The following is a 20,127-nucleotide window of genomic DNA, read 5'->3' on the forward strand; positions in this document are numbered from 1 at the left end:
GCATTTTGCCTTTTACAGAGGGACGCACCTGTCCCTTAACATACAGAGCGTCCATGGACGCAGATTTTGTGAACATGGTCAGCGTCCCCGCAGGTAAGGCTAGAGAGAACCTGCGACCCCAGAGATAAACATAGTTTTTACAAGACTTTCTCTCTTCTTTGAGTTTGAGATGGATAACAGAGGCATGAGACTTGCCTAAGAGGGTAGCATGACTGTTGATTTGAGCCATACTAACTGTAAGTAGTCAAGGTGACATTTTTTAGTGTAACAGATTGCCCCCTAAAGTGCGAAGCCTGGAATAGAATAGGGTTTTGTAATTCTAGGAAGGGTGAAGCGCTTTATCATTTCAAGGATTGCCTTGTGGATGGCCTGGTTGGAACCTGCAATTTTCAACACAAAATACATGGATAAGATTATATCATCACTGAGGTAGGCATTCCCATACTCAGATTCAAAACTTTAACTAATGGACTAACTATTCTGATACAGGAATGATCTTGCAGTACATCATTTTTATAGACTTTTGTAGACACAGTATGGACGCAGCCATCTGTTTATGATTAGTCTACATAGATAATGAATACAAAACTCCTCGCAGCCTGGATGGTAGAAACTAGATCCAGGGTCTTCACTTCTACTTCCCGAATTGGTACGATTCTAGCCATGTGATTAAATGATTCGATGTCGAACATGTTAGAAACCACTTGATTACCAGTCAATGATGTAAACTGTTAACAAGCGTGAGAGAAACCACCAGTAATGTCAATGGTTCTCAAAGTACCAAGCACAACCCGTGAAATGTGAATAGATGTTTTGATGTCGAACACTTCACGGAATCCTTTGATCGAAAGTCAATGATGTAAACTGACGTCAAAGGCGAGAAACCTGCCATTGATGCATGCAGACTTCAAGGTACTGTCGATTCCTAAGTCATCTTTCTAGATAATGTGTCGATGTCGATAGAAAGCGACCCGTTGCAGGCAAGCCCGCAACACGAAATCATTGTTCAAGTTGAAGAAATGTTGCTGTAAGGACTGACTCAGGGATGGTCAAATGGATGACAAGTATTTTGCAGATGAAAGTTTTGCTTGCAGACCTCTTGAACACATAACGACACAACAGATGGCTTGGTGACGAATAACTCAAAGTTAATCCCCGGAACCCGGTTAAAGACTTTCAAAGTGATTTGGTCAACTGTGAGGTAAAAGATTTCCCAACCCAGGTGAATGAAAAGTGTCGTGTTCAAGAGTGGTAATAAAGTTTCTTCTGAGACAAAAGGTGACAAACAGGTTCATTCTTCTCTCTTTTCCCCCACCATTTCTGGCAAGTACCTCTTTATTTTTAACAAGCTTGAGGAGGATAACATATGCTTGATTATAAGCTCATCCTTCGGACGAGTCCAACCTAGTTTAAATTCGAACCCTAGGAAGGAGTGGTTCGTTCCTGTTTGTAATTGAACAGGTCCTCTACTGTAAAAGTTTAACGAGCCCAGTATAGGAGAAACTCGGCGTTTTTCAATTTTAGAGAGTCTGAAAAAACTAAAGGAGACTCCACGTTGAACTTTTTCGTATATTTGTGTCCCTCAAGCCCGAAAAAGTATAAAATAATACCTGGGGGAACCGCTTGATCTTGCGACCAAGGAGTACTTTCATAATAGTGTCGTTGACCTGAAAAGTAAAAAGCGATCAAGGACACGTCGTTTTATTTCCTTATCGAGTTTGAAACGACAAAAACCCGGCAATCTTTTCCTGATTTTGCGGTCAGAAAAGAGCTAAAAGGGGACCGTCTTTTAATTCCGTTTTAACGAGTGAAAAAGAAACACTCGGCGATCTTTTCATGTTTTAGGAGTCAGAAAAGGGCTTAAAAGATGACTCTGATATTTTTGTTTGTGAAAAATTACAATTTCCCTCGAAATCCCTTTGTCCTGCACAAAAGCAACACATTACTCATACCTGTTTAAAATAGGCAAAAATACATTCAAAAACATCTTTTCATGGTAAAAAATGAACTAATTCATCCAAAAAACCTATAAAAAGACCTTTTACCATGTCATTTTTACCGTTTCACTGTTGAGGTTGAAAAAGGAGCTTTTGACAAGAAACTTCCCGTGGTCGCTGCGGAAAATCTGACCGTCGGAATCGAACGCCGTCTCATCCAGGTATTTTACACATCCTACTCTGCATTTCTATCCGTTTAGAATCAATTTTTAGGTTTTAGTTTCATTTTTTGGGGGGGTTTTGGTTTTGGAATGCGCCTCTCGGCGGACGCAGGTGCCCTTCGGGTGACCTGCGTCCCCCGACTTTTTCTCATACGGGAAAACGGTCGGAAGACGCAGCCCGCCTTCAGGCCAGCTGCGTCCGGGCGCCCTGTGCTACAAAGCCGGGGTGCGTCCTCCGAGAAACGCGCATTTCAAAACCCCAACTCTCTCAAAAAACCACCAAAAATTCCCAAATCAATTTCTAATTGCTATTTTTGATATGCAGGGCATTAATCATGTTAGACTGGAGAGAAAGAGAGCATGTAGAGGAAGATGAAGCTGCAATAAATCATCAACCTTCCCTGGATGCCCTAAGAGCATGCGGATTATACAAATATTGGACCATACCGGGCATGAGGGGCCAGGTAAGATTCTTGGAATGGCTGGTTGAGCGATGGAACGTACAAGAACAATGCTTTTACATAGGAGGGCACCAGCTCGAGATAGAGCCCTCGGATGTATACTTTCTCACTGGCTTGCCAAACAGAGGTGAGCAACTCAGTCTTGCGGGGACTAGGCCGGGTGGCCAATCCCTTGATAGTCTCCGCGAGGATTGGTGCACACCTGGGGCTCACCATTCAAAAGGCATAGAGATAAAACACATCACTCTACCGGAACTCAAAGTCATAGCGTTCACGGTTACCAGAATTTGCGGCGCGGCCGCTTTACACATTGCTTCCGGATCCCAAATGCGGATGGCAATTGACTGTTACCAAGGCACCATTTTCAACTGGTGTGAAGCTGTGTCGGCTCATATGAAGAGCCAACTGACCAAGGCAAAGAACGGACGACTAAAGACTTTTGGATATGGGCCTATAGTCGTGAGCTTTGCCTTGGAGAGAATTCCAATGCTGATCCCTCAGCAACTCACTGTTGATATCTTGGGTCCTCGGCAGCCAAAGCTGATACGATGGGTTGCGGTGATGGCCCGGCATCCTGACGAGGGCGCGACAGTAGTTCGATTCTCAGATAGTTATTTTGACTGGTTAGAGGGCCAGCTTTTTGTGATACAGGACTTTCCGTATGCCGGAATGGATTTCAGAGGTGATCCGGACATGGTTCTTCCACAGGGAGAACAATGGGACGACAGAGGTACTTTTTATTTTCACAAGTTTTCTAGTTATGTATTTTTTGTATTTTTTATATATATCGTCTCAAAACTAATAGTAAATTTTTCAAAATGCAGATGTTGGTCCACAGCGTCCAGCCAACCTCCGGCCTTATGATAGACTACATCCAGCTGCACCGGTACCGGCCCCACAGGATGCGACAGCAGAAGTACTAGCTGAGTTGGAGCATGATCTAGAGCGTCTCACGGCAGATATACCTGAGACTACTATGGACGACATTCCTATCAGGCTTCAGCGCTTCGTAGTCGCGGTCCCTGGACCGTTTAGGAGATTTTTGCGTAAGGTAGCCCGCGCAGTGGTGTCGTACAGAGAGCACCACCAGTGATTGACTAGTCACTTTTGTAGTCACATGTGACATTTTTGACTTTTTGTACTATCATTTTGCCGATCATAAGGTGTTTTAAACCTATGATCGAAGACGATGTATATATTTTTTGACACACTTCTATCTATATATATCACTATTACCGGCTTATCTTGTTTAACATATGTGATGAAATGTTTTTAAATTTACTTGCATGATTATCGTAAATGTCTGTCCAACATTCGAGAAGCAATTGCATCTGCTAATGTATTCAAAGACCTTGGAATATGTTGATATTCAATGTAATCAAATTCACGTTCCAAGAGACGCACTCTCAAAAACAACCTTAATAACACAGGATTTCTAATGGCATAAACTCTATTAAGCTGTAATACAACAAGTTCAGAATCTAACCTCACTATCAAACGTCGAATTCCAAATGAAATAGATTCGGATAATAATTCAACCACTGCACTGTATTCTGCAATGTTATTCGTTGTTTGACCGAGGCTTACCCCATGCATAGAAACTAACTCGTCAGAGGGCGAATAGATAACCCAAGCTGCGGAAGAGATATTCCGTGTACTACGACAAGCACCATCAGCAAATCCAATGTATGTTTGGAGAGGCGTCGACATCTACAATATCAAGAGTAAAACCAAGATAAGCCAGAATAATGACGAAAAACCACACTCGCTAAGCTAAGCACACTGACTAAACTAACACACTTGCTAGCTAGAAAGGAAATCTAACCTATCTAAAAATTTCTCCATACCCATCATTTTAAGCATAATACCTCTTTAGGTAAAGTCCATTTCTGGGTTTACCCAAAGAGTCCCCATCAAAATCAACTAACTCATAAGCCCCTTTTGCTAGCTTTCGCTTTACAATGTAGGGCCCATGCCACATGGGAACGAATTTTCCGGCACCTAGCTTATCGTTAGCTTGATCATATAATAGTACTAGGTCTCCTTCCGAAAAACTTCGAGGGGTTACATTTTTATCGTACTGAGCTTTCATTCGTTTCGCGTGAGTCTCGATAGCTAAAGTAGCGTCACGTCGAGTCTCATCTAATTTAGCCAAGTATAATAACCGTTTCTCCTCTTCGGAAGTAGCTGGAAGTAATTCGACAGCCATTTGAAGTGATGGGATTTCGCATTCAATAGGTAACACAGCTTCTAAGCCATAAACTAGCTGGAAAGGGGTGAAACCTGTTGAATTTTTCACTGAAGTTCGATATGCCCATAGCGCCGAAAATAACATGTTATGCCAATTCGTTCGATGGATACCAATGATCCGTCGAATCATGATGACTAGAACTTTGTTGATTGACTCAACCAAACCGTTGGCTTGCGGATAATAAGGAGTAGAGCTATCGTGGCGCAAACCAAGCTGGCTTGTAAGCTCAGTCATCATGACGTTTCGAAAATGGCTCCCATGGTCAGTAATGATTGCTTGTGGGACACCAAACCTAGTTATGATATGATTGAATACGAAAACTGCAGCTGTCTTGCCGCTTGCGTCGAATGTAGGCATCGCCTCGGCCCATTTTGTAAAATAATCAACCGCGAGGATGATATACGCATGCCCCCCGGCCGAGTGAGGGTTACAAGTAATAAAGTCAATGCCCCATTTGGCGAATGGACCAGCGGCAATTATAGGGTGGAGAGGAGCAGGTGGAGCGCGCATCTTTCGATCAAACACTTGACAGTTGTGGCATGTTCTGACAGCAAGGATACAATCTTTAAACATAGACGGCCAGAAATAGCCAGCGCGCAACACCTTCTGAGCTGTGGCATACCCAGACATATGACCGCCACATGCTCCAGAGTGACAATCATTCAAAACTCTCTCAGCCTCTTCGTGAGTTAAACAACGTCGAAAAACTAAGTCTGCCCCCCGGCGATAAAGTGTATCTCCAATAATTCTGTATTGCTGGGATCGAAACCGAATTTTTCGACGGTCTTCCTTGGAAGCTTCAGGCCGAAAGGTTTGGGTTTGGAGATAGATGATTATATCCCCATACCACGGATCTAAAGTGCTAATAAGAAACAAAGATTCGTCCGCAATGGACTCCTCTGCCACAGTCTCTGTGTCAGCACTCGGGAAATCACACATCAATTCCGCAAAAACTAAAGATTTCTTAGACTTGGACTTCTCGAACTCCAAGTCGAACTCTTGCAGGATAACAATCCATTTAGAGTACTTGCCCCCTAGCAGTTGTTTTGTCAAAATATAAATCATAGGGTTGCAATCCGAAATAACTGTAGTTTTGCGGAGAAGAATGTAGTGACGAAAACGCTGGACAGCTTGAACGGCTGCCAGGGCCAATTTCTCCACATGCGAATATTTTAACTCAGTGGGATTTAAGGTTCTACTAAGATAATATATCACATGCTCTGCTTTGAATTCATCTTCTTGAACTAACACCATTCCAATGGTGGAATGCGAAGCTGCGAGGTATAAGAAGTAGTCCTGGTTGTAGTTGGGAGGATGCAATAACGGTGCATGGGTCAACGCGTGTTTAAGTGCATCAAAAGATTGTTGGGCAATCTCGTCCCAAAAGAATTGTGCGTTCTGTTTCAACAACCGTGTAAAACCTTTAGTGACCTCGGCGTAGTTTGGGATGAATCGGCGTAAAAAGTTCGCTTTCCCTTGCAAACTTTGGAGTTGGCGCAAACTCGAAGGAGGAGGCAATTTGATGATAGCCTCGACTTTCGAGGGATCGACGCGAATGCCGGCTTTTGAAACAACAAATCCCAGCAATCGACCTGTTTCTATACAGAAAACACACTTGTGGGGATTCAACCGAATTCGATAATGCCTACACCTCATAAAGATTGCTCGTAGGTGGACAAGGTGATCAGCTCGTTGTAAAGAATGAGCAGGCAAATCATCGAGATAGGGTTGCACAATGTGCTTGATGTCATGAAATGCATAAGACATCGCCCGTTGAAAAGTGGCCCCGGCATTCTTAAGTCCAAAAGGTAATTTGCAATAAGCAAATGTCCCCCATGGACAAATGAATGCCGTTTTTGGTTGATCGGCAGGTAGAATATTGATTTGATTATAGCCTGAGAAACCATCCATGAAGGAAAACATCTCACTTCCGGCACAATCATCAATAATTTGATCGATATAAGGCGTAGGATAGTTGTCTTTTGGACAAGCTCGATTGATATCCCTATAGTCGATACAGATTCTTATTGTTCCTTGTTTTTTATTGACGGGAACAATATTCGATACCCAATCCGTTAACGGGATCGGATAAATGAAACCTGCTTTCAACAGCTTTTCGACTTCTGCTTTAATCGCAGCCGCTTTTCGAGGGTGAATCTGACGCAACCGTTGCCGAATGGGTTTAGCATCCGGGTAGGTTTTGATTTCATGAACAACAATGGCAGGATCAATTCCCGGCATTTCCTCGTAAGACCAGGCAAACACGTCGCGGAATTCTTGGAATAGGGCCTTGTAAGTTTGGATTTCTTCTTCAGTACATGCGGCACCTATATGAATGTTCTCCTCGATTCCGGGCTTCACTGAAATATCAATGGGAATAGTACGAGAAATATTCCCTAAATTCAGCTCTGAATCAGAATGTTTCGTTGGATCCTGAGCGTCTTTGACATATTCAGCGGTAAAGATAGATGAAAAATCATTTTCAAATGCATCATCCTTAGGTAAAAACGAAGATCTGTGATGGAGATCTTCCCATGGTAGATCATCTACACTTAGGATTTCGCGAAGTTGTTCGTCAGATGACACTTCTTCGGGAAACGTTATCCGTTCTAAGGGTGAGGTGAAAAGTGACTCTTCACTGACCACATTCATTTGGTCGGTTTCGGTTGAATGAAAGTCGGTAAAAGACATAAGAGCTTCATAAGCAATCTCATACGGACTCAACGGCATAACATCACCGAGTGAGTCTAGCTCAGAGTCAGAGGGAACATACCAAGGATCATCATAAATAATGTTTTCTGACGTGATCATATGAATTGTTGCAAACGAAGGGTCTGCATTGAGTGGAGGGAGAGGAAAAGTTCCCAGTAAACCGGAATCCTTAACTAAACCTACACCAATGTCCCTATAAGGGATTGTCGTTTTACCAACATGCTGGATAGTTTCTGAAGAGGTTGGGTCGGATGAAAAGTATGTCAGCTGATCAATAGTCACGATCTTACCGTTATGTGGAAACTTAATGACTCTGAAGACCGATGAAACGACCGCTGTCATAGCATATGACCAACTTCGACCCAAAAGAAGGTTGTAGTCTAGAGGGGCATCAACCACTTCCACATCCAGACTAACGGTTTTACCTTCGACCCCTATAGGCAATTCTTGTAGAATACCAAACGGACGGAACCCACGGCCATCAAAGGCCTTAAGGATGGTGGGGGATTGGTTCAACGAAGGAGAACCAAGCGATCTCCAACATTGAATCGACATAATACACGTAGAAGCTCCCTCATCAATCACAGTCCGATGAATAGGCCTGTTTTTGACTATCACTGGAATTTGGAAAGCCATTTGATGGGGGAGACGCGGTGTACTACTTTCTAGATCAAAGATCATTAGGTTCGGGTCCTGAACATCGACAGCTCCAATAGCCGACAAAAGCAATTTTCGTTGCGCTGGACATGATTGCAGCACTTCGAGTGCCGACATTGCTGAAGGTGAAACAGCTAAGTCTTCAACAATGTTGTAATTCTGGGCTGCTCTCGCATGTGGATTGAAAGCAGACCTTCGAAGTACACCCTTGGCGGGCGGCTTAATCACTAAGTCTGGGTTAGGTTTTTCGATCTGTAGTGGATCGGAACCAGGAGCTGAGGTTGATGGGTTAGAGTGAGAAGATTCTGCTTCCTTACCATCAACAGGAGCCTTACTACCATAATCTTGCGATCGAGTCGCAATCCTGACATGAGACATCATCAAAATGGGTTCTTCACTGGCATTCGAAGAAGAACCTATCATCTTATTCTCCTGCTCTGGAAATGGATTTTTTAACACAGCAGGAGTGGGAGAACCTTTGACTATTTTCACTACCTCGGCCCGATGAGGGCAGTCTCTCGTAAAATGATCTTCTTCACAAATAAGACAAGGATATCGAGGTTTGCGCTTTTCGTCATTGGTTTCCGACTTTTCCGTTTTCTCCTTTGGAGCCTTGTCTGCTTTAGCCTTCTTCTTTCCTTTCTTCTTTCCACCGTTTTTTGATTTGGCCGTAGATGACTCTACAGCGTGAATGTCGGCGGTAAGTTCAGGAGGAGAAGACTCTCCTGTCGGAGAATCAGGCAAAGTGATAATTGGAGTATTGGAGGCCTTGGAAGACTTCTTCTTACTCTTCGTAGTCACGATACCAATCATACCATCAGCGGCATGAGATCCCGAAGGAGCAGCAGCGATTTGGTTTGACTTTGGAAGATCCGGAATTTTCTCGTGTAACGTACCCGACTGAGTGTAAACTAAGTCAAGGTATTGTGCCTGAGCAATGACTTGCTCCTCAGTAACTACTCCGGCCTTAGCTACATCTTCAGTAATTCTTGGTAATAATGATTTGACAAACCATTCAGCTAAGATTTGGTCCGGGATAAAAACTTTCACTAATCTTCTTCGACGTCTCCACTCATGGATGTGATCAGAAATGTACGTGGATGTCGATTGTTTTAGCGAAGTTAATAATTCTGTACCATTATCGTATCTGACTGGTAACTGAAAATGAGTTAAGAACGAGGTAGCTAACTGGCTAAAGTTGTAAAAAGAGGCCCGTGGTAACTCAATGTACCACTTGGCTGCGAGACCAATGAGTGTACGCTGGAAAAGACGTAAGCGGATGGAATCATCTGAGATGGAATTTGATGCACACCAGAGGTGGTAAGTCATCACGTGATTAGACGGATCCTCTCCAGACTTACCTTCGAACTTGGGTATATCGCTGGGCAACTTATTTGGCATTGGCGGCCAGAACTGAAGATATTGAATTGGATCGTTCGTTAGGCGCGTCAAGTCGGGTAAATCTAAAGTCGCAATAAACGGTAACTGCCGGTTAGGATCTCTAAAACTCTGAGTCACAATACCAGCCCCAGGAGGAGGATATCCAGGATAACTAGGAACAGGAGTCGCATTTGGGATATTATATCCTCCTGGAAAACCAGGATTAACCGGACCGTACTGGGGTTGCTGAGGTGGTTGATAAGTGTACCCAGGATACGGTTGATACTGGTAAACCGGTTGTTGGGCAGCTTGCCCAGGTTGATACTGTCCCTGGTACGGAGGTTGAACAAATTGAGGTTGAGTAGTAACAACCGTACTTGTACCAGGTTGGCCTGCAGGCATCTGGACTGTGGTTTGAACCGTGGGTCCAGACAACGGTACAGATGTCTGAGGAGTGGTTACAGGGACAGTAGAAACCGGAGCTGCCGATACTCCAGAAGTAAGCATGGTAGATGAAGCGGTAGTTGCTGCAGCCGTGTGAGGTGGAGTACCAGGTGCAATTGGCGGCTGAGTAACTACAGAAGTTACAGGGGTCTGAACACTTGACTGGACAGGTTGCGGTTGCTGGGGTGGACCAGGAACTGCAGGTTGTCCTGCTTGAGGTACCGACTGTATACTTGGTTGCGACATCTGTTGACCCTGTGACGGATCCCATGTTAACATTCCAGGGTATTGACTCGTAACAGGTTGAGGATACTGAGATCCATAGCCGTATTGAGGATAGGGTTGATAACTGTAAGGTGCAGTCCCATATGATTGCCCTTGAGGTGGTTGATAACCTTGACCAGGGTATTGACCCGTAGGTTGATAACCTTGAGGTAAATACGAATACTGGGGTTGACCTTGACCTTGAGGTTGGTATCCTTGAGGTTGATACCCTTGGGGTTGATACCCTTGGGGTTGCCATCCTTGAGGTTGCCATCCTTGAGGTTGATATTGATACTGAGGTTGACTTTGGGGTACATATTGAGGCTGGGGTTGATACCCTTGGGGTTGATACCCTTGAGGTTGCCCCCCAGTCACGAATGAAGTACCTTGAGGTTGCCCCCCAGGCATTAACGAAGGTTGCCCCCCAGGCGGTAATTGGCCACCTTGAGGTTGGTTAATGGGAGTTGAACCTGACATCATATAAACGTCACCTATACTCAATGGTACATTACCACTGTTTCCAACTAATAACCCATGATCAACGGGTTGAGGAGATGCTCCCGCAAAGGTACCAGAAAGTGATTGATACCCAGTAGGAACAGAAGGACCGCCATGTAAAAATGATTCAGGACTTTGTGAAAACACAGATGACTGACCAGACATATTTACAGGAGAATGAATTCCTCTAGGTGGAACCGGAGTACGAGGTGTAGAAAAACCTACTGAGTTGTCTAAAAAATTGGTTAATGCAAGGTACCAAGATTCACTTCTAGGAGGACTGTAAAAGATGGATTCACGCTCCCTTAGATCAAGGGTAATTAGATCTTCAGAATCAGAAACGCCTATTTCTTCCTCTGGAACAAGTTCTTCTATAGCAATTAATCCAACAGGAAGATTTTCGGTGATAATTCTTTCTATTCTTGGTGAATCAGGAACACTAGGAGTTGGAGTAACAGGTTCGGAAATTTCAGGTTCTTCGCCTGTTTCACTGGCAGATGAAAAACTACCAGCAAGCTCGGAAACTGTAACAGCTTCGGGATTGTAACCTGTTTCTAAACTTTGGTAATCTGGATGGACTACCAAGGAAGATTCTCCTTCTTCAGGTGATCCTACTCTACTGCCACTAGGAGGAGTTACAAGGACCTTTAACCCTTCTAAATGACCCGGAATGTCTTCAGGAGATTCACCCCGCGATTTACGGAGTTTTCTTAACAAATCTATTCCGGTAACAATCTCAGGAGACTTGCCCCGAAGTCTACGGGACTGTCTCGGTAATTCCGCCACAATTAAAGATTTTAACTACAACACACGAAAACAAAGTAAAAAATTTCAAATCAAACCACCTAAAGTCTTCTAAAGAACCAAACAAATTTGAAGCACACGCCTAAATAATCTAGAGCGTCAAACCACACACAAACAGTAGTCTTCCGGACCAAAAGCGCTAGTTGGTGATTAGGCCCAACCTCGCAGGATTCAGTACAGAAATGGTGGGTGGAACAGTTACCCCGGCAACCTGCTTAATGAATAGACTGGACCAAGTTCCTCCACTTTAACCGTCTCGAAGTGAAGCGAACCCCCCAGAAAATCCAAGTGAGTATAACCGACGTCTGCTCCAGGTACAGTGGGACCTTCCCTCCACCGTCACCTTGGGTAGAATCCTAGATATTATGGCCACTAAGGTTACCAATCACAACAATTACACCTGGGGGAACAGTCTAAACTCCGACAGCACGCAAGGGCAGAGTAGCAAGCTCCAATCCCCTTACCGGCTCCTTGACAACAATCCAAGGTTTACCGATAAGTGACCCCTGGCTCCTCGACAATGGTTAATCCGAGGTTTACCGTTTGTAATACGTACTGCCTGGCGTCGTTCCCAACGAGGGAGGAATGATCCCCTCACTGGTTCGGACACGAGCTCGTGCTTCTCCTTTAAGAGGAGCTTTCCCAGAATGTAACTGAAACAATTGGATTTGTTCTACTCAAGATAGACTATCTGTTTGGTTTTGTAGTCTTGGAGAGTTAAGTACTCACCTACTCCAAGACCCTAGCCTAAGCTATGTTGGTGCTTCAGAGCCCTAGAAAAATAAAGATTACTAGATTGATTTTAATTTAAGCGTTACTTTTAAGGTTGTTTCTTAAGTCAAAAGGTGATGGAAGTGAAACCAGTGGTGTGTTGACTCGACTCGAAACCACTACAAAATGCACCTAGAATGATTTATCCACTACTTTACTTTTTCGATGAATTGCTTAACTAAAAAGTTGAGAGAATGCAATCTTTATAAAAGCAACTTCTTAATTGAAGACAATCAAAGAAACAATTCGTTTTTCTTTTCCAAGCATAAAAACATAACCTCTCTTTACATGCACGAAAAAACTCTTTTCTTCTTTCAAAAACAAAAAGCTACTTGAAACAAGACTTTTTAAGAAGATGTTTTTGTATTTTTCTTTTAATAAAGCAAATAAATCTAATATAACCAAAAATCAATCTTAACAACTCTTAAAATCTATGAAAATGCACTCATAAGCAAACTAAAGGCAAATTTACTCTAAGCAATCTTAACGAGGCCAAAACTAACAATGATTATTTCTAAGGTGTTTTACTTGATCACAATCAAATCAAGGACTAGCTTATTGCAGAACCAAAAACTAGCCAAAACAAAACTCTAATCTTTTTGTTCTTTTTGTAAAATGGAAATCAATACTTTATAAACAAGCAATTCGAAATTTGACCCAAAACAACTCAAATGGCAAGTTGCTCACACAAGGAGACTTTACGACAGGCCCGACTTCTAAGAAGGTTGACTAACCAGAGAGATCTAAGGCTGGACAACTTTCTACTATCAAAGTCACTACAAAGCCTTTCCAAAAATCAAACCCTAGGTCTAAACTTCGTTGAAAACCACTAAAACACTCAAAGCTCACAAAACAAGTTCAGGTGAAAATTCTTGACAGGGTACTAAAGGATCTGGGCAGAAAACACTAAGGAAAAACAAAATCTAAAAGCAATTTAAAGCAAAAATGGAATTTTCTTAAGTTTACAGGAAGACGCAGGCAACCCGTTGTCACAGGTGCGGCCCCGCTCTGTGCAGACGGCAACAGCGCGTCCAAAGACGCACTGTGCAGTACTCAGAGGGTGCGTCCTTCTGGAAAAATGAAGAAAAACCAAATCTAACTAAATCTAAAGCTAAGCCACCCAAATACTAATTCTCACAGTCAAAAACCAGAAAATAAAAATGATTTTCTCAAAGCAAAGTTCATATAAAGGAAAAGACTCTCTCATTAATGGATTCCCCAGCGGAGTCGCCAATTTGTCACACGGAATCTGTCAAGGGTGCGGACACGACTGACCTTCCTAGAAGTCTAAGACATTCTAATGACAAACAAGACAAAATGGAGTGATCTTTCTCTAAATACACCTTTTACAACATGAAAACTACAAGTGTTTAGGCTTACCTTATTCCAAAACGCTGTTGTTGAAGTCCGTTCTTGACGATCCGGATGAGCTCCTCCTTCAAGTCAATTCCTGCAACCACAAACAATCAAACAATTACCAAGCACTTGCATTTCATATAATAAAACATATATTCAACATGCAGACCAAGGAACACATGAAATAACTCATTAACACAAGCTATTGAGAAAAATAAACCAGTTTGTATTAATAACGAAACAAAGAAACTCTTACAACCTGGCCTTGGTGTTGTGCAAGTTCCTCCCAGGGTCCATCAAGGGTTTTCCTCTACTTTGACAAAGCTCACCCTCTCCCAAGTAGAATCAAGTGAAGACAATCTCTCCTCACAAAGGCTCTAATGGAAGACCTAAATCCTGCAGCATTTACCCAAAGAAAATGTATAGCTCCAACCTCCTCTCCTTCTGGCTCAATGCCTTTATTTATAGTGCTGTAAAGAGGTTATTCAGGTCCACTATCAATGGGATCATCCCCCTCTTTGGGTGGGATAGCTCCCTTATTGATGGGATAAGTTCCCCCTTAATAGAGATACATGAACCAACTGGAGGCGCATCCATTTCATCAAACCGACCTCTAGAATGTTCTAGAAGTAACCACAAGTAACTTTTTCAAGATAAAACTCGCGCATTTTGCCTTTTACAGAGGGACGCACCTGTCCCTTAACATACAGAGCGTCCATGGACGCAGATTTTGTGAACATGGTCAGCGTCCCCGCAGGTAAGGCTAGAGAGAACCTGCGACCCCAGAGATAAACATAGTTTTTACAAGACTTTCTCTCTTCTTTGAGTTTGAGATGGATAACAGAGGCATAAGACTTGCCTAAGAGGGTAGCATGACTGTTGAGTTGAGCCATACTAACTGTAAGTAGTCAAGGTGACATTTTTTAGTGTAACAGCACTCCTTAAGTGTGGTAGTAGCGAAGCTACCAACCACTCGCGATGTTGTCCACCTGTCAAATTCATGTTGGGTTTGTGGATTGTACACTTCAAAATTTGATCTAGTTCCCAAGGCATCTCTCCTGGTTGCATCGCGATCTCTTTGAAGCCCACAATCGACTGCACCTAAGATTTAGGCCTACTGAATTCTCTATTCAGTGTTGCTTGGATGTCGGCCACTCCAGCATTCAGGTTATCGTTAGAGTACTTAATATACCATGTTAGTGTGCGATCTTGTAGAGCACTAACCGGTGTTTCCTTCTTTATATGATCATCTGTAACACCTTGAGCTTCCCTTACAGCCCTCACAACGAACCAGAATTGGTCTAGGTCTTCATTTCCCAAGCCTTTGAACAAACCCAACTTCACTGTATTTGCCATACTGAGCTGCGGTGGAGGTGGAGGTGGAACGGGTGAAGTTGGAGGTGAAGGTGGTGAAGTCGAAGGTGGTGTGGGCGGAGGTGGTATTCACGGGAATCCTTGTCTTATTAACTGAATAGAACTTCATAGAGAAACCTTCTCTATCCCTTCTTCATCACCTTGTGGAGGTGAAATCAAGGGACTATACTCCATACCCTTTTTTCCTTCGTTTGTGTATGTTTTTCCGTTTCGCGTAGTCCCAAACATCAAGGTAGTTGCATAACCCCTTTTTCACACAAAATCATTCAAATCCAATTATTCAATGATTTTATGTACTTACATCACGGTCCTTAGAAAATGCGTCGCTCCGCCTCGCTATAGCTGACTAAGGTGTCGAGCGCGAATTCAGTCACAAATCCTCCTATGACGCGATCGAGCCAATGATTGACAACGCGGGTGATCTTATCCTCTGATGCTTCCAAACTTCGCACTAGCTGCAGGGTCCATACAATAGGACCGTCAAGTTTCCACCTTCCTTGGCTATCTGCTAGCTTCGTGATCCACTCGTATAGCTCAATAGGGAAGGAGCAAAAAAAGATCTCGTGGATCTCTATATATAGGAATCTGTTCAACCACTGTTCCTTTATCAGTTGTGGGTTTCTGTTCTCCTGTGCAGCGAATTCGTGGATCTTTCTATCCAACCAATCTCCAATATCCTTCTTAGTTGGATTCCAGTGATACAACATCACACATCTCTTATGCAGATTTACATCCCAGCGACAGAACCATTTTTTGACTTGAGGGTTCCTAACCCAATTTCAGCATTAATTAGCCAAACGAATCCCTACACTACTGGCCCTTTCGGCATCAGCCCGCAGAGCACAGATTGAAGTCTCACCTGAAGCAATATGGGGGGATGCTGGAACCAAGATTTCACATCCTGAGATGGTTGTGATGTCATTTGATTCCTTCTATCCCTGCCTTCACACAGGTTTCTTCTTTCTAGGGCTTGCAAGATGAGCCCTATATTCCGTTCTTTTGTACCACCACGAAAGGGTACAGTCGACCTTCACGCAGCCCTAACTTGCTACTCAGGTACTTTTGCGCTACTATGGAAGCGTGTCGTGTAGATTCCCCAATTAGTCTAAGTGTTTTTCTTATCTCATCAAATATTTAAAGTTAACACCGCATAAGCATATATTTGTAAATGCATTCAATTATTCAATGTAGTTGTGGTCATTCGCACATCATATAAGCACAATAAAGGAAATTCCTACATAACATATCAAAATGCAATAACAGGACAAAGGCACAGAAATTGCAGAATATCTTTCTGTATTAATATCTTCCAAGTGTTTACAAACTATGTCTTCCCTACACACAGAGCTGCAGGGGTCTGCACACTCTGCTGCAGACTTCTACCCTAGGACTCTACGCACTCAGTTGCAGAGCCTCTACCTATGCTACGATCCAAGACTTACACTTCTTCTTCAGAGCTATCACTCTATTACATGATCTATGATTGTTTATATCCTTAAACTACTTAGAGCCTAGCTCTTTTTATATAATCCCATGGTCCACAGACCATGGGTAGGTCTCTTACAACCGACTTTACTTTACAAAACTAAGGGCGGACTACCCTTTTTGACCCATAATACCTTTGCAGTCCGAGACTACAAAATGCAAAGTCTTTACAATTATATTACAAAAATTAACTTGAACATGGGCTTTTAGCCCCAAAACTGCCATTGGGGGATCCCACTCCCAATAATGACGACATTGTCAAACTGTGTATCAGGTGCTTGAGGGGAAGTACATGAACCAAATCTGGGATTCAGGACCCTCTCAGAAGAACTAGCAGGACTGTAGAAGGAGGAGTGACTCGTGTGGAGATTGGAAATCTCCTAGAAGACTTTAATACTAATATTTTTAGTATGTTAACTACACAATTGGATTTCCTATAGGTGAAGAAAAAACAAGCAGAGGCATAATATGCCTTAGCTATTTTCTACCCTCATTAACGAAAGAAGCATAGCCACAAAGAGTGCCTGCTGGACACAGTTGAAATATGTTCCATATGCACTAAAGATCACTCAATCAAACATTGTCCCTAGCTCCCAAGGCTAAAATTTGTATTCAAGGAGGTAGAGGAAGATCCCGATCTAGTGTATTTCATGGCGCAACAACGACAGTGGCAGACACACCCTCCAAGTATGATCCAAGATCCTGCTTTATTTTATTCTGGACAATATACCCAGCAACATATTCCTGGACCATAGTGGCAGGGCTAGCAACCTTTGAATACCACATGAAAATCTCAATCACACCCTTCATTGTCATGGAAAAATCAATCATTTTTTGGACTCTCATGCCCTAATCAACAATATTCTACATCTCCGTGGCAAAACCCATCGAATAACTTATACCCATCGCATTGGGAAAATTCACCTACACAGGGATGAATGTGGTCTCATAATTGGAAATTCGCTATGGGACAAATCAATCCATCCATTGGGTTATTGCCTCCATCACAACCAACATTACAAACTTTGCTCCAATTACCCCCAAATGTTTCATCTCCATTGCGTCCTCAACTACTTGCCCAATCGAATCCTAAAACTAATAGTAAACATGTTTAGTATTTGGAAATTGTTGAAAACCTGCATTATGACTCTACTTCCTTTGAATGTAATGAGTTACAGTTAAGATTTCGATGAACAATATTTCTAGAAGATGGCACAGGAAATCAAGAGAAGGTATATAATGAAACATTTTTGGAAAAGAAGCCTTTAACAAAACACTCTCCATCCACCATAGTTGTTACTGAAACGGAAACACCTAATAAATCGACCAAAGATCAAGAGTCCACTACAACTACAAATGTTTCTCCACCGTACCCCAAGATACTTACTCTAATTAAACCACCAGTTAACTCTAATTTTGAACTCGTAGGGGAATTGAAAATTTTATGTATTAAAATTCCTCTTCTCCAAGCTATTCGAGATGTTCCAATCTATGCTAAAACTATTAAGGAATTGTGTGTTAAAAAGCCTGGAAGAAAACCAAAAGACCCTCCTACAGTCCATGTGTTAGGAACACTTTCTAATCTTATCTTAGGGAAGCAAATACCTGTTAAATATGACAATCCTAGAAATTCAGTGGTTACTATCCAAATCTAAGGACATAACTTCCAAAACACACTTGTGTACTTAGGAGATGTAATAAATATATTGACTGTAGAAACTTGTGGATCCTTGGGATTACAACATTTAAAATGACCATTATTATGCTGGAATTGGCCGAAGGATCGGTAGTCAGACCAGAAGGCACTCTGGAAGACATTATTGCTTTTGTAGATTCTTGGGAGTACCCAATGGACTTTCTGATCATCAATCCTAGAAATTAGTTGGATGGACACCCTCTAATACTACGAAGACCATGGCTGGCAACTACAGATGTGTATATCAGATGTCGAATAGGAAATATGACAATTGCAAAAGGGATTGTTGTTAAAAATATCATCCTATATCCACCTACCAGCCCTAGCCTATCAATTGATCATTATCAATCGTTTCCTCCACAATATCACGAAGAAAATGTGTGTCCTCCTCTTACTTTAGATGAGGCTCTAACTTTTAAAAGTCAAACTAAGGACGACGTAATTAGTGGCTTCATTAACCAATCGTCTACTATTAGAAATCCAACATGCCAAATGTTAAAATAAATATTCGACAATGATGCCCAAGAAGATCTATTGAATGTTCTAAATAAAAATATATACCCAAGACTACATTTCATAACAGTGTTCCCATTGAAATTGAACCTGGAAAGATTTTGAACATTAATGCTAATCTGGATGAACTACAACGTGAAAAATTAATTCAGATCCTCCATAAATATAAACAGGCCTTCGCTTAGGAGTATCCTAATATGAAAGGAATTGATCCTCAATTATGTACACATCACATCTATATAGACAAAGATGCCCCTGCCATTTGCCAACCACAAAGAAGATTAAATCTACACCTTAGGGATATAGTAAAATGGGAGTTGCAGAAGCTTCTCGATGTTAATTTTATATTACACCTCTGGTTGTGGTCCCTAAGAAAAATGGAAAATGGAGAATTTGTTTGGATTACAAGGAATTGAATAAATCTACACAAAAATATCATTTCCCTCTTCCTTTTGTAGATCAGATCCTTGATACTCTTGCTGGGAAGAAATTTTTTTCTTTCCTGGATGGTTTTAGTGGATACAATCAAATCTAGATTGTTCAAAAAGATCAGGACAAAACCATGTTCACCTGCCCATGGGGAACCTTTTCATACATGGTTTTACCATTTGGGTTGTGCAATGTAGTAGCCACCTTAAGAGAGCAATCTTGAGTATTTTTTCTGATTTAATCAGTGAAGGACTTGAACTCTACATGGATGATTTTACTCCCTGTGCTAATGAATTTGAGCAAGCCTTACAAAACCTAGAGAAAGTTATTAAGCGATGCATCGCCACTAGATTATGCCTTAGTAATGAAAAATGTCACATGGTGATGGAAAAAGGTGTATTTCTAGGGTATTATATCTCTGAAGTAGGTATCCAAGTAGATCCAACAAAAAGTGAGCTAATTCAAATGCCACCTACTCCTCATACACAAACAGAGGTGTGTAGTTTCCTTGGTTATGTTGGTTATTATCGTCATTTTATAGCAATTTTTTCAAATATAGTAGCACATTTGTATCTGTTAACAAAAAATATGGATTTCGAATGGACTAACAAGTGTGATGTTGCTTTTTTAGATCTTAAGAAGTTGGTCTCAACATCCCTTGTGTTACGAGGCACTGATGCATCTCATACAAAAATAGGAGTTGTACTTGGACAAGAATAAGACAAAATGCCATATGCTATTTATTATATTATAAAGATTCTTACACGACAGATCTAAATTACACAGTGACAGAAAAATATTTTTTGGTTGTTATTTACTCTAGAAATAAATTTCATCACTATATAACAGGATATCCAGATTTTTTATATACCAA

This window comes from Pinus tabuliformis, chromosome 2_2 (assembly GCF_031772625.1).
Source record: "Pinus tabuliformis cultivar Carrire ecotype Pingquan chromosome 2_2, CPIR1, whole genome shotgun sequence".
Taxonomy (NCBI): domain Eukaryota; kingdom Viridiplantae; phylum Streptophyta; class Pinopsida; order Pinales; family Pinaceae; genus Pinus; species Pinus tabuliformis.